This window comes from Strongylocentrotus purpuratus, unplaced genomic scaffold (genome assembly GCF_000002235.5).
Source record: "Strongylocentrotus purpuratus isolate Spur 01 unplaced genomic scaffold, Spur_5.0 spur5_scaffold_8, whole genome shotgun sequence".
Classification (NCBI taxonomy): Eukaryota; Metazoa; Echinodermata; class Echinoidea; order Camarodonta; family Strongylocentrotidae; genus Strongylocentrotus; species Strongylocentrotus purpuratus.
In genome coordinates this window covers 16282871-16299502 of record NW_022145614.1, presented here as the reverse complement: position 1 = coordinate 16299502, position 16632 = coordinate 16282871, and the positions used below count along the sequence as shown (strand labels likewise).

Sequence of the window (16632 nt, the reverse complement as noted above, 5' to 3'; positions counted from 1 at the left end):
AAAGAGGAGAGCTAAAAGGGAACAAAAGAGGAAGAAAAAAAGAAAAGGGAGAAAAGAAGCGAAGATCAGTTGCGGTTAATCCCGCCAACAATGTGTGGAGCGGGTTGGGGGACCAAAATGACCGTGCCCCTCCCCCCCCCCCCCCCCCCCCCCCAGCAAACTTAAAAGAGAGATAAGGAAAGGAAGGGAAAGTAAAAGAGGAGAGAAAGGGGAAAAAAAGAGGAAGAAGAAAAGAAAAGAGGGAAGAAGGAGATCGGGGGGGGGAAGGACTTGCCTCCCCTTCCCCCTCCCCCCCCCCCCCCCCCAATAAAAAAAAAAAAGAGAAGGAAGGAAAGGGAAAGAAAAAAAGATAAAGAGGAGATAAAGGGAAGGACAAAATAGGAAGAAGAAAAGAAAAGAAGGGGATATCAGTTGCAATTTCCCGCCAACAAGTTGTGGATCGAGGGGGGGGGGGCAAAGACCCTAGCCTGCCCCCCCCCCCCCCCCCCCCCCCCCCCCCCCCGTCCCGCTAAAAAAGAGAAAAGGAAGGAAAAGGAAAAAAGGAGAGCTAAAAGGGAACAAAAAGAGGAAGAAAAAAAGAAAAGGGAGAAAAGAAGCGAAGATCAGTTGCGGTTAATCCCGCCAACAATGTGTGGAGCGGGTTGGGGACCAAAATGACCGTGCCCTCCCCCCCCCCCCCCCCCCCCCCCAGCAAACTTAAAAGAGAGATAAGGAAGGGAAGGGAAAGTGAAAGAGGAGAGAAAGGGAAAGGAAAAAGAAAATGAAGAAAGGTAAGGGATATCAGTTGCAATTTTCCCGCCTACAAGGTGTAGATCGGAGGGGGGGGGGGGAGGGGGGGCCACTGGCATATACTGATAGGGGGAGGGGGTTGGAGAAATAGAATTCAAACGTGGTTTATTTATAATTCCATAACGGTGGTTAACAAATAATGCTGAAATGAGATAATTTTCCTCACTTCATGCGTTTGTTGGAATATGACAAATTCCTAAATTTACAGCCAGGCAAGAAAATGCTTCTTGAGATGACTACATATCAGGGCCCGCGGAAGGGCGGGGATCGGGATCCTCGAGCCCCTCCCCCACACTTTCTTTGAAAAAGTATATTAAGAGAAATAGAAAGAAGAGAGCGAGAAATAAAAAATAGTTAACTGCCAGTGTCACATTATAATCTGACCATGATTAAAATTAGTGCCTAAAATCCAGGGCTCTGCCCCCTGGATCCACCTAGGGCCCTAAGGCGGGCCCTTAGATGCTCATATGACGGTCATTTAATGCTAAAACCTCTGATTTCTGGGGGCTCTGCCCCTGGACCCACGCCAAATAGTGTCCTGCTAGTGTCACAAATAATAAGGTATCAAAAATGCTCATCTGACCGTAATTAAACGCCTAAAACCCTGAGCTTCTGGGGGCTCTGCCCCCTGGACCAAACCAAGAGCCCTTAGGCGGGCCCCTCGATATCTCATCTGACCGTAATTGAGTGCCTAAAACCCTTGAGATTCCGGGGCTCCGCCCCCTGAAACCCCAAGCCAATTAGTGACCTACCATTGTAACAATTAGGTATCAAAATAATGCTCATCTGACCGTAATTAAATGCCTAAACTACTGAACTTCCGGGGCTCTGCCCCTGGACCCCGTATAGGGCGCTAAGGCGGACCCCTGAATGCTAATCTGACCGTAAATTAAAACCTTAAACCCCTGAGCTTCGGGGCGGACAAGGTATCAACATATGTTCATCTGACAGCAGGCGCGTAGCCAGGGGGGCGGTGGGGGTGGTCCCCAATAAACGCCGGCAAAAAGAGAGGATTGTTAAGGAAGAGCACGTAGGAAGAAAAGGGAATAGACAAAGAACATATTTGAAATTCAGACAAGGATTAAGAGTCGAGAACGGACAACGAATCGTCTTCTTTCTCTAATGAATTAATGAAACGTCAAAGCTTCCGCGCTACGCGCGGGGGAGGGCAGGGGAATTAATTCAGACGAGGATAATTTTCGGGAACGGTACAACGAATCGTCTTCTTTCTATAATAATTTAATGAAACGTCGAAGCTTCCGCGCTTCGCATGGAAGGGGGGGGGGGAATTGATTTAGACAAGGATTAAGAGTCGAGAACGGTACGACGAATCTTCCTCTTTCTCTAATGATTTAATGAAAAGTAAAAGCTTCCGCGCTTCGCGCGGGTGGGGGAAACTAAATTATTTTCGAGAGCGGAACAACGAATCGTCTTCATCTCTAAAAATTTAATGAAACGTCGAGGCGGGGGGGGAAAACTGAATTTAGACAAGGATTAAGTGTCGAGAACGGTACAACGAATCGTTCTTTCTTTAATGATTTAATGAAACGTCGAAGCTTCCGCGCTTCGCGTGGGAGGGGGGGGGGAATTGATTTAGACAAGGATTAAGAGTCGAGAACGGTACGACGAATCTTCCTCTTTCTCTAATGATTTAATGAAAAGTAAAAGCTTCCGCGCTTCGCGCGAGTGGGGAAACTAAATTATTTTCGAGAGCGGAACAACGAATCTTCTTCATTCTCTAAAAATTTAATGAAACGTCGAAGCGGGGGGGAAACTGAATTTAGACAAGGATTAAGTGTCGAGAACGGTACAACAAATCGTCTTCTTTCTTTAATGATTTAATGAAACGTAAAAGCTTCCGCGTTTCGCGGGGAGGGGGGGGGGGGGGGAAACTGAATTTAGACAAGGATAAAAGTCATAACGGTACAACGAATCGTCTTATTTCGCTAATGATTAATGAAATGTAAAAGCTGTATTCAGACGAGGATTATTTTCGAGAACGGGAGGGAAAAAAAAAAAAAATATTTCAGACGAGTAGGCACGTACGGAAGGGGAGGGGGGAGGGGGTTAGGGGGTTGACCCTCCCCCTTTGGTTTTTTGTGTGTAGTGTGTGTGTATTTTGGAGCAACCCCCCCCCCCCCCTTTCTGTGATTTTTTTTATTTTTTATTTTTTTATTTTATTTATTTTTTTAAATATGCCAATGGCTGACCTAAAAAAGGTGACCTCACCCCCCCCCCCCCCATCGGAAAAAAATGTCAAATTTTCAATTTCGAGACCAAAAAAAAAAAGTGTCCTTTCCCCCACCCCCCCCCCCAACCCCCCCCCCCCCCCCCCCCCCCCCCCCCCCCCCCCCCCCCCCCCCCCCCCCCCCACCCCCCCCCCCCCCCCCCCCCCCCCCCCCCCCCCCCCCCCCCCCCCCCCCCCACCACCCACCCACCGCTTATTTAGCGGCTGGCTGAGTCGTTATGATTTTTTTTCGGACCAAAAAAAAAAAGTGGGCCCCCCTAAGAAATCCTGGATCCGCGCCTGCGACCGTGTCACTACTTATCCCCCCCCCCCCTCCCTCCCTCCCTCACCCTCTCTTTCTCGTTCTCTCCCTTGCCTTTTCCTTTACTCTCCCACTTTCGACTCCTCCCTTGTCTGCTTGAATTTATCTTTCACCTTCTTCAGTAAGATACCAATATTCAAGTTCACATAATACGTGTTCAAAGTCTGTTTTTTGAAAGGTTTAGTGCGATACTTTTATCCATTACTCACAATGTCCGTATTTTTTTATGCGCATTCCCATTTCCTAAAAAGTATAACTTCATTTATTTTATTTTAAGTGTATGAATGAATTTTAATGTAGCAATATAACCTGTAATTTTGCATACGCAATAATTATTCTAAAATGAAATGAAAGGGCTATTTGACTTCCAAGAGAGAAAATTGTCTTGAAGAGAGAAAGAGAGGTTATTTCTAAACTGAAATGAAAGGCTCTTGAAAGTCAAATAGCCCTTTTATTTTATTTTAGAAATAACCTCTCTCTCTCTCTAAGCGACTTCATGAGATGGAATGTTCAATAGGAGGGCATTTTGTGGTCTTTGAAAAGAGCACACAATGGGAGCAATGCAATTTAAATTTCAAGGGATGGATTGTCACAAGTATAGCCCTTTCATCACATTTTAGAAATAAACTCTAAGGGTGGACTTCCCCTAAATAATCTTGAAAGGCATAAGTGGTTTTAAAAGCATGCAAATGAACTCTTTGGCACTTGATAGTTTGATCCACATGCAATCAATAAATTAACTATAAAATAAAATACAAATCTAACTTGATATATGAATTTATTTGTATTATACCCACAAAGTATACAAACATTGTAAAAAACAGACTTAATATTCTAAATAATTTTCAAATGCATTCCAATGTACTTTGAGCTTTAAATTTTTTTTTTTAGCTGTTACGAATACTAAGTCACGCCAGATTTAATTATGACGAACATAAATAATTACAATTGAATCTTTAGAAAACCCGAATTAAACACCTACAACAACAACAAAACACAAGAAAAAAGAGAAACATTCATTGAACAAACTAATACATATATGTAAGTAATTAAAGTATTTAAGATTTTGTAATAATTATAATTCATGATTTCAACACTTCAACTAAAAAAAAAAGATTGTGCGGTTGGTTAAATTGTGCATTTGTCTTTTCTCAAATACTTTAATCGGCAAATATACCTTTGACGGTTCCAATAAAAAAAAAAAAAAAAAAAAATTATACGCTGTAATAAAAAAAAAATGCTTTGATTTTGAGAATCGGCTGGAATTCAAACCTTTGTATTTTCTCATTCAGCAGTTTAAGTGGCATTTGAAAAAAATCCCGTTAAATGGCATCTGCCATGATTTACGGCAGTTGGATATGTTCAAAGCTGTACATTGTACACTCAGTACACACGTGGTGACAGTTAGCAATGACTTTATCCAATAAGTTCATTAGGCATGTGCTAGAAAAACTGATACCCATTCCACTTAACCAGTTTTTAAAGATAATTTCGATCAGATATCTTGAAATCCGCAGGATCGATTAACTCTTTGCAAAATCTCAGAACAGCATTGGCTATACAGCCCCATCATGAAAACTAAAGGCGGTTTCATATTTTACCCCAAGGAATCGGCAAGCTCTTTAAAAATACTATTTAAACATGAAATCTGGGGTCTCTTAATTATAAGTTGGAAGAAAAATCATCAATATTGCAATTCTTTTTTGATCATTTTAAAGATTAATGGTACGCCACCTGGTTTTGTTCACCAAAGACTTGCCTGCAAATAATTATGATGAAGAATCACCACGTAGATGTAATACGGCAATGTAAATCCACTTATATCATGGTTTCTTATAACCCTTATCTTTCTTCCATGAATTATGTAATGATATCAAAATGCAATATTATCATATCATAATATAAATAAATTGTATAATATTACCTTTAAAAGACCACCACGTTGACAAATCTATACAAAAATTACATGCTTTTATTAGAGGGTGTCCTTCAGTAAGTTATTCAAAGAGATTCGATCATACACAGGACTAGAGGGCCAACTAAAATCGTGACCTTTGACATTTCATAGGTTTTGCATTGGATGCATTATGGGGGTTTTGTCCGATTTGAACGACGGTTTTGGAGGGCAATGAATATTCATGAACAATGACGTAAAAAAATACGCCAACTACTGTTTGTTGATTGGCCATCGACAAAATGTTTTATGTATTAGGTAATGCATAAAACATTTTTTGCATTCCCAGAATTCCCTACGATTTGAGCAAGAAAATGACGAAAAATGGCGGTTGTATGAACTGCGACTTTGAAGTTTTTCAATACACCAGTTTACAGTTGTGTGCGCCATTTTAAACAAAGCCAATGACCTAGAGGTCATGTATTTATGCGTAAATTAGGATTGCGCCCATGCAAATTTTGATGATATCACTGCCCTACGCGCTGCGTTGTGCGCGCACATCATCATTTGCATGGGCGCAATCTTAATTTACGCATAAATACCACTGGTCAAAAGTTATTGGCCCCGCTTCCGGGGCCACTGACCCCGCTTCCGGGGCCAGTGACCCGAGATCAACTGTCTGCGCATGCGCACTGATACAACTGTAAACTGGTTGTAATACGAACAATCATCATCATCAGGGGGGTTCAACTCCGCTTCTGCATCCGTCTAGCCATGGGGAAATTTTGGAGGGTCAAAAGTGCACACTGCTTCCACTTTTCATGTATTAGCCTATGAAGACGACAAATGTTTAGTGCACCAGCGAAATGGGGATTTTGGACTGCGCGTAGCGCGCAAAATATTTAAATTAAAATTTGGAATATTCATGAGCTCTTTTCCACTTATTAGCATATTATCGCAATGAAAAAAAGACAATGCGCATGCGTTACTATATTGACATAATCCTTAATTGGGCCGGATAAATGTAGAACAAAGGTCATGCAGAGTTGGGGAGGTGTGTGTGTTGGGGGGGGGGGGGGGGGGGGGGGGGTAATAAACTTTTAAATGGTTGACTTAGTTGGGGCCACAAACTTCACTGTAACCAGGATGGAAAGTACATTTTTTTTTAAATTCAGTTCAGTTAAAAGGCAAAAATAATGACCCCATTTCACTGTGGTAACTCAATTCATTTTTTACCTCTTTTTTTTTTGTTCGTTTATTAACTTAAATATTTTTTAAATCAGAAAAACTGCACTGATCATTTAGCCGACTTAACAAGTGATATATTCATATTTTTAGTGTCCAAATAATGAATCATTCTCACCTCGACTTCAATGTTCTTCATATTGTGCCCCATCCCCAATGAAATTTAAATTTTTGCATTCGTCGCCACTGATTTTCTTGAAATTTGCCCCCCCCCCCCCAACAGTAACATTTTCAATACAGGGACCCCTTCCAATATTGACATTTCCATAGGCTCTATTAACCTCCCTCCCCCATCCACACCCCAATTACCTATGCTTTCATCATTTTGGCATTGACTTATTCTTTATTTAACCCCCCCCCCCCCTCATCTTTATTGTAAACCATTTTTTATACTGTATTTATACATTAGTCTTGCCCACTCTCTTGTTACTTTTCCGCTTTCTCTCTCATTAGGAAAGATGGTTAAATCTATCTCGCTGATGCCAGATATAAACAAACATCAAAAGGTCAAACACCATACTCAATTCTACACAAGACTGCATCAGACCCCATCTCACCTCAGTCATAGAGCATTATCATTACAGAGTGCCTACATCATCATAATCACCAGCATCATCACATATATTTCACAAAATAAGAAAATGAAATGAACAGAATTAAGCAGTATTAACTAATTTATTAACATCTATGAACTCATTTATCAACATATTTTGTTTCTATAAAGATCTTTTTAAATCCAACATGACATCAACAAAAGGATGACAAAAGGATGGGGGAGGGGGGGGGGGGTGCTGTCTCTTGAATTTAAATTTTTCAGTTGTAAAAGTTTACTGTAGATTTTGAGGAAAAAAAAATCAATAATATCAACATGCTATTTTATTATGTAAAGCATATACTGAGTTTTATGAGTACTTTATCTTACATTGGACATTATTGTTGTTTTTACTACTACCTGTATTATCATTATTATTACTGCTATTATCATGATCATTGTCATTATTGTTACTATTTGTAATATTGTTATTATTATTAATGTTATTAATTATATTACTACAGTATTACTATCGAACTACATCATTTTATCCCCCCCTTCAATTTACTATCCAGTTCAGCATCCCTAATATATTTGTCAGAACTTGACTTAAGATTAAATATAAAAAAAAACTATGTTTCATGTACATGCATTTAAAAGAACAAATGATTACTTTCATGATCCTCGATATATCTTCTTCTTCTTCTTCTGGTAATCTTCAAAAGGCGTTGTAGCCTATCACGAAGATGAATTAATACTAAAGATTACAAGTGGTGTGAGGAAGATAGATTGTTTCTAAGTGGGATAAGGAGAGTAGATGCCTCAGAAGTAGTCCCTGGCAGTTCTCTGGACTGTCAGCATGCATTATATTTGCTAGAAGTAAGTTCCATTAACTTTGGGACAGAGTGTTGGGCAAATACAAACTTGTCTATGTCGCTTCTGGCTTGGTGCAACTGGAGGGTCATGTCTTGGTACTTCCTGCTCGTGATTTGTTAAAGCCCGTCTGTACTAGTTTGGTCTGGGGGACTAGACCACCCTGCAAGGTCACTTACAGGTGGTTATCTCATCAAATCAGCTCTCAATTAATATAAGAAAAAGAGGATCATGGGGGACCAACAGGCACCGATTAGGCATTGTTTGCTATATAGAGGGCGCAAGTAGCTATAAGTAGTGCAGTGGGAAAATTTTCAAGGGAGAGCGGAGAGACCATCGACTATCTTGTGCACCATTCCCAGTCTTCTTGCAGAGTGCCTTGTAGTTGTAGATATAGTAGGCAACTAAAGGTGCTGATCATCTCAGTCAAACTGCTGGTTCACTTGTGGTCCCCATTGTGAAGTAGCGTCCTGGACATCTGAGATGTTGTAGGGATCCCAGACACAGGAACAGTTCTCAAGATGAGGGTGGACTAGGGACTTGTACAAAAGAAGCCTGGGTATCAAACCTTCTGCAAGGGACAACCTGCATAATAAAAACAAAAAGAGAGGAGAAATCAAATAAGATTAAAACTGCTGCATTACATTGGATTTTCAAAAATAGATCTAGTACCTTCCCACTTTGTTTAGGTCTTGCATTTTAATTTTATTAAAAAATGATAAACTTATGTCTATCTGATAGGGCCTTTTTTGAAAAGAAGAGTAAAGGTTTAGATGTATTTCCAATTATTTTAAAAGTAATTTCCAATTAATTTTAAGTTATTATTTGCTAGACTTTGTGAACAAAAGTTTGTTAGATATAATGTAATATTTAGGAAAAAATGCCTTTGAGTACGTCTTTTAATATGATGAGAGAATAAAATGTAGCAACACCATAGTTTTGGCACCTAAATAAAAAGCTAGAGAATAAATGAGAATTACAAGATATAATGCAACACAAGATGACAGTTCCCCAAATCTTTGTATATAGTCCAAGTCGAGTGTGGTGTTCGCATGGGCTTAGATTATACAGCCTGAATATTTTCGAACTTCATACAAACATACCTTGCCAGAGTTCAACTTAGGTGTCCTTGTTCTTGATTAGATCTACACCATAACATTTGATGATCAGGTCCTGGTGCTCTTTGTTGCACTTCTGTGATCATTATCTGCTTCTGTTCCATAGGATCTACAATTTAAAGAAAACATAAACTTAGTAAGGTTCCTGCTAATATCAAATGCATGCATTAGTTATCAGTTTATAACTTTGTTCATGTCTTTTAATAAAGAAAGAAATATCCATATCATATGTAGGGTTGGATCCAGAATTCTCACCAACATAAAACTAAAAGGGGTGGCATAAAATCCTGAAAATAAACTAATTATTTCAAACAAGGCACAATGACACGAGTAAGAGCAAAATCAGGGAAAGAGGGGGGGGGGGGGGGGGGGGAGGAGGAGACACCTTTTTTCTTTTGTTTTTGTTGTTGATGGTAGATCTAGCCTAGTAGTAGATCTAGATCTACATTCAAACTAAGCTGAATCTGGACCTGGATCACAATAATGACACATGTGCATGACTAGTCTAGTCTAGTGGAGCAAAAACGAGACTAGACCCATGGCTATGGAATTCTTTGCTATGGCATAACACAAGCTATACTTATAGATCTAGATCTAATTGCCTATTTTTAGTATTATTAGTAGGTGGCTCTAGACCTAGATCTAGACCCGTCCCTAGACCTAGAATCTATGCCACATCTGAAAAGGGGGGCACAGAATGATTGTGCACCCCCCCCCCCCTCTCCATAACTTCCACATCATTTATTTAATCCACCTAGATCTATCATCTAGATCTACACTAGGCATTTATTTAGTCTTTCTTTATTAGAATGCATTAGGCCTAGAATCTAGTCCTAGTTCTAGGCCTATACTAGATACGGGGTTAAATGCTATTTATATTTAAGTGCTAGATCTAGAGGTCTAGACTAGACCTAGATCTAGGCCTAGCCCTAGGCTCTGCTTAGGCTTTGCTTAGCCCGAATTTTTCTGTCTCTTTCGTTCGTTAGCCTCTGATTTGGGTAGGGTTGGCTGAAGAGAGGAGCCGACCCTACCCAAATCAAGGGCTAACGAACAAAAGAGACAGAAAATTCAGGCCAGACTATGCTATGAATACTAGCTTAGCCCTAGGCTTTACAGTAACACACTGTAAGTTATAGCCGCGCCAGCTCAGGAAACGCAGTCGCTTCTTGGTGGAGTGTTACAGCCGGCTAGAACCGGCGGATTGAAGATCATAAACCGCTCGACGAGATCTCATCGGCTTGGACTAGCAATGAGCCATTTGCGCAGTCTCCAACAGGTCCACATCTACGACAGATTACTATCGGAAATCAAGCTATGAACTGAACTTAAAATTATGAGATGTGCTCTAATGAAATAACCTACGGTAAAATCCTGATTGTTTCTGAAATTACTACCGTCGATGACTTAAATTAGAGTTCATTCAATCAGTTAATATTCTTTGGTCAGAAGAAAGAAAAGAGGATGGGGTAGGGGATTAACCGGGTAATACGTTGTGACAATGCGGAGAGCCGCTCACTGCAATGACGAACACATCACAATCATTTCAGAGACCTTTACACAAAATGGATCTTTACTTACTTTTCTTGATATCATAGGGTATCACTTCGATGCCAATGTTTGCCTGAAGATTTTCTGCTTCACTGAGATGTACTTGACAAACTTCTATTATAATAGAAATTCACTTAAAAGAAAAATGTTTCATTGTTCGTAATTGAATAACTTGAAAGTTGCAGTTCATACAACCGCCATTTTCGTGCTCAAATCGTAGGGAATTCTGGGAATGCAAAAAATGTTTTATGCATGACCTAATACATAAAACATTTTGTCGATGGCCAATCAACAAACAGTAGTTGGCGTATTTTTTACGTCATTACTCATGAATATTCATTGACCCTCCAAAACCGTCGTTCAAATCGGACAAAACCCCCATAATGCATCCAATGCAAAACCTATGAAATGTCAAAGGTCACGATTTTAGTTGGCCCTCTAGTCCTCCTACGGAGGACATACTGTGTATGATCGAATCTCTTTGATCATCATCATCATCATCATCATCATACGAGGAGAGGTAGATCCTGTAATCCTCGGTCACTTCTTCAGGGTTGGTTATGTTCTAGAGGTTAACTCATTGCACATGCGCAGGTTTAGGACGGTTTTGATCATATCAAATTAACTTAGACTAGACTAGTTCAAATCGCTCAGGACACCAGTGCTTATCCAGTCAATGAAACATTTTTCTTGTAAGTGAATTTATATTACAATAGAAGTTTGTCAAATACATCTCAGTTGAGCAGAAAATCTTCAGGCGAACATCGACATCAAAGTGATACCATACGGATACCAAAAAAGTAAGTAAAGATCAATTTTGTGTGAAGATATCTGAAATGATTGTGATGTGTTCGTCATTGCAGTGCAGTGAGGGGCTCTCCGCATTGTCACAACGTATTACCGGTTAATCCCCTACCCCATCCTTTTTTCTTTGTTCTGACCAAAGAATATTAACTGATTGAATGAACTCTAATTTAAGTCGTAGACGGTAATATTTTGAGAAACAATCAGGAGTTTACCGTAGGTTATTTCATTACAGCACATCTCATAATTTTAAGTTCAGTTCATAGCTTGATTACCGATAGTAATCGGTAGTAGATGTAGACTTGTAGACTGCATGCGCAAATGGCTCATTGCTAGTCCAAGCCGATGAGATTTCTCGGAGCGGTTTATGATTTTCAATTCGCCGGTGCTAGCCGGCTGTAACACTCCACCAATAAGCGACTGCGTTTCCTGAGCTGGCGCGGCTATATTATTATTAGGGCAGGTCCAAGCTATTTGGATTGTGACGTACGGGACATTTAGAGACTTTAAACAAGAAATAACAACAGATGAAATTATTTATATGCCTATCTTTTGTTATGAGTCTGTGGCTATTATGGGCTAGTTCATTTGTGGAAAGTTTTAGTTCTGACCAATTTTTTAATTAATTTTAAATGTAGGCCTAGATCTAGACCTTAATGTGCTGCGTGACGTACGGGACCAGAGCGTCCCGTACGTCACGCAGCACACTAATTACATTTAAAATTAATTAAAAAATTGGTCAGAACTAAAACTTTCCACAAATGAACTAGCCCGTCATACCAAAAGATAGCCATATAAATAATTTCATCTGTTGTTATTTCTTGTTTAAAGTCTCTAAATGTCCCGTACGTCACAATCCAAATAGCTTGGACCTGCCCATTAACAGGCTACACTTTACTGTAAAGCCTAGGCTAGTATTCATAGCATAGTCTAGCCTGAATTTTCTGTCTCTTTCGTTCGTTAGCCTCTGATTTGGGTAGAGTCGGCTCCTCTCTTTAGCCAACCCTACCCAAATCAGAGGCTAACGAACGAAAGAGACAGAAAATTCGGGCTAAGGGCAAGGCATAGGCCCTGGCCTAGGCTAGGGTCTAGTCTAGATCTAGTCTGTAGTCATGCTATTGCTAGTGTGGCATTATGTATCCAGGTCCAGCTTAGTTCGGATGTAGGCTAGATAGACTATATCAACAACAACAAAACAAAACAAAAAGGGTGTTCCTTCCTAGCTTCCTAATTTTACCCCCACCCCTCTTTTTCTTGATTGTGCTCTAACTTCTAAGTTATGGCACTGTGCCTTGTTTGAAATATTTAGAGGAAAATTACATGTTTAGAGAGAAAATAGGTTATATTATTTACGTATTAGTAATGTCCGAATATTTACCTTGTTTACAGTAAAGTTTCAGGACTATTTGCTACCCCCTTTTTATTTGGTATGGCATGGGTATTTCCAACTCTAGTCTAAAAGACATGAACCAAGTTATAAACTGATAACTAATGCAAGCATTTGATACTATTACTTGCACGAACCTTACTAAGTTTCTGTTTTCTTTTAATTGTAGATCCTATGCAACCAAAGCAGATAATGACCACAGATGTGCAACAGAGACTACCAGTACCTGATCATCATATGTCATGGTGTAGATCTCAGGAACAGGACACCTACATGTAAGTTGAACTCTGGCAAGGTATGTTTGTATAAAGTTCGAAAATATTCAGGCTGTATAATCTAAGGCTAAGCCCATGCCAACATCGCACTCATCTTGGACTAATCACCAATTACCATCTTAATTATAATGTTGCATTATATCTTGTAATTCTCATTTATTCTCTAGCTTTATTTAGGTGACAAACTACGGTGTTGCTTAATAAACAAATCACTTTATTCCCTCAGCATGATATTACAATACGTACTCAAAGGTTTTTTTTTTCTTCTTCAATATTACATACCGTATCTATCAAAAATTTTCTCACAAAATCAGACAACTGAACAGTAGATACTCCTATGTTTATAAACAACTTAAAATTATTCAATAGACTTCTACCTCTACATGTACTGCCTGTTGTATGTACATGTAGCAAATGTTTCACAAATAATAATAATAATATAAGAAAAACAATTTTAAAGTTCCTTGTTCAATAATTGGAAATGAATATAAACCTTTACTCTATTCTTCAAAAAAGGCCCTATCAGATAGACATAAATCTATCATTTGTTATAAAACCAAAATGTAAGACCTAAAAGTGGGAAGGTACTATTAAAAAAAAAAATCTAATGTAGTGCAGCTAGTTTTAATCTCATTTGCTTTCTCTCTTTTTGTTTGTATTATGCAGGTTGTCCAATGCAGAAGGTTTGATACCCAGGCTTCTTTCTATCCACTCTCATCTTGAGAACTCTTGAGATCTCTACATCAGCACGCTACATCACAATGGGAAATACAAGAGAGCCAGCAGTGTGACTGAGATGATAGTGGCATACCTTATCTACAAGGCACTCTGCATGTAGACTGGGAATTGTGCACAAGGTAGTCAGTGGTCTCTCTGCCTTTCCCTTGAAAGCCCTATTTTCCTTCACATATCACAAACATGGGAGAACCAAGCTAGAAGCGACATAGATCCGTTTGTATTTGCCCAACGCTCCGTCCCAAAGTTTAATAATGGAACTGGCTTCCAGCAAATGTATGCCGATCGACAGTCCTGCCAGGTCGAACTGCAAGGGACTACTCCTGAGGCATCTAATGCCCTCATCCCATTAAAAAAATATCATCTGTCTTCCTCACACCCCTTCACTAGTTCATCTAACAATATAATAATAATAATAATAGCCTAATAGTCCACTCCAAATTTTATTAAACCGAAACGGAAATTCTTTTTGCCCAATTGATCGTGAGCCCGGCAGCCACTGAGCAGCGCCAGATCGACGTTGGTCTATCCCTTATTGTTGAACGCCAAACAAGGTAGCAACAACTCCCATTTTTTTAACGTCTTTTGGTATGACGCGGCCGGGGTTCGAACCCACGACCTCCCGGTTGTGTGGCGGACGCTCTACTGACTGAGCCAACACTCCGGTATCCAACACTTCTTGATTAGCTGTATAGCCCTTTGAATATTACCAGAAGAAGAAGAAGAAGAGGTATATCGAGGATCATAAAAGTATTTGTTCTTTTAATGTGTGTACATGTAAGATACAGGTAGCTTTTTGATATTTAATCTGAATTCAAATTCTGACCAATTTATTAGGGATGCTGAACTGGATACTAAATTCAAGGTGGGGGAAATGAAATGATGTAGGAATAGTACAATAGTAGTACTGTAATAGTATTAGTGATTATTAGAGGATAACAATAATGATAGTAATAATGATGACAATGAACAAAAATGTCCAATGTAAAAGAAAAAGTACTCGTAGCAACCGCCCAAGGGAAACACAAAAAGTGGTCTATGTAGACGGGCTCCTTTAGTACATGTTTCAATGAGAAACCATTTTCAAGGAAAACAAAACAAATGTGGTCTTTGTAGACAGGTGGTCACTAAAGCAGGTTTGACTATATATACCCATGCTTTACATGTTGATAATTGAATAAATCATATGGATTTTATTTTAATATATCTAATTTTCTAAATCTATAGTAGAATTATACATCTGAACAATTTTAAGTTCAAGAGACGACAGCCACCCCTCCCCCGTTCATTTGTTACCTTTCTTTAGTTCAGGTTGTATTTTAAAAGATCATTATAGAAAAATTTATGTTCACAAATGTTAATAAAATTAGTTAATACTGCTTAATTCTATTCTTTTCATTTTCTTATTTTTTAGAAGTTATGTGATGATGCTGGTGATTATAATCATCTTTTCTAATGAGAGAGAAGGGGGAATGTAATAAGAGAGTGGGCAAGGTTAAAGTATAAATGCAGTATAAAAAAATGGTTTACAATAGAGAAGGGGGGAGGGTGCGGGGGAAGTTAAATGAATAATAACTCAGTGCCAAAATGACACCATGTATGATCATGGTGGTGGTGATGGGGGGGGGGGGGGGGAGGGGTGTATGGAGGAGAGAGGGTAGTAGGTCCTATGGAAACGTCAGTATTTTGTGAAATATATGTGATGATGCTGGTGATTATGATGATATAGGCACTGTAATGATAATGCTGTATGACTGAGGTGAGTTGGGGGCTGATGCAGTCTTGTTTAGAATTGAGTATGGTGTTTGACCTTTTGATTTTTTTGTATAGATCTGGCATCAGTGAGATAGATTTAACCATCTTTCCTAATGAGAGAAAAAGCGGAAATGTAACGATAGTGGGCAAGACTTAAGTATAAATGCAATGTAAAAAATGGTTTAGAATAGAGATGGGGGGGGGGGGGGGGGGGGGTAAATAAAAAATAAGTCAATGCCAAAATGACAGCATAGGTAATTGTGGTGGGGAGGGAGGAGGGAGGGTAATAGAGCCTAGTGAAATGTCAATATTGGATGGGGTCCTGTATTGAAAATGTTACTGTCGGGGGGGGGGGGGCAAATTATTTAAAAAAATCAGTGGCGACGAATGCAAGAACGAAAAGAACGAGGCAAAATTGAAATTTCATTGGGGATGGGGCACAATATGAAAGATCATTGAAGGCGAGTCGAGAGTGATTCATTATTTGGACACTAGAAATATGAAAATATCACTTAAGTAAATAAACGAACAAAATAAAACACACAAAAAAGAGGTAAAAAATGAATTGAGGTACCACGGTAAAATGGGGTCATTATTTTTGCTTTTTAACTGAACTTAATTTTTGTCAAAGTACTTTTCATCCTGGTGACAGTGAAGTTTGTGGCCTTAACTAAGTCACAACCATTAGAAAGTTTATTACCCCCCCCCCCCCCCCCCCCCCACCTCCCCGACTCTGACCTTTGTTCTACATTTAATCGGCCCAAGGATTCTGTCGAGAGTAACGCATGCGCATTGTCTTTTTTTTCATTACGATAATATGCTAATAAGTGGAAATGAGCTCATGAATATTCCAAATTTTAATTTACATATTTTACGCGCTGCGCGCAATCCAAAATCCCCATTTCGCTGGTGCACTAAACATTTGTCGTCTTCATAGGCTAATACACGATAAGTGGAAGCAGCGTGCACTTTTGACCCTCCAAAATCTCCCAATGGCTAGACTGCTGCAGAAGCGGAATTGAGCCCCCCTGAAGTTATTGCTCCATATTGCTCCGATTGTCTCATTTTCGCTCGCGTGAACATTGCCAGCACAAACCACTGACCTCTACCTCCTGAACGGATCATCGC

At 39.5% G+C, this 16632-nt stretch overlaps 2 long non-coding RNA genes across 2 annotated transcripts; one reads left to right on the top strand and one right to left on the bottom strand.

The window, feature by feature from the left end:
• Window positions 1-8156: 8156 nt before the first annotated feature.
• LOC115920129 lies at window positions 8157-10721 on the bottom strand. Its single transcript, XR_004062185.1, has 3 exons — window positions 10579-10721; window positions 8986-9109; window positions 8157-8467 (listed from the first exon to the last, which is right to left on the bottom strand). It is a non-coding gene; the product is annotated as an uncharacterized LOC115920129 (long non-coding RNA).
• Window positions 10722-11240: 519 nt separating this feature from the next.
• On the top strand, window positions 11241-13810 carry LOC115920151. Its single transcript, XR_004062204.1, has 3 exons — window positions 11241-11348; window positions 12909-13014; window positions 13681-13810. It is a non-coding gene; the product is annotated as an uncharacterized LOC115920151 (long non-coding RNA).
• Window positions 13811-16632: the final 2822 nt, after the last annotated feature.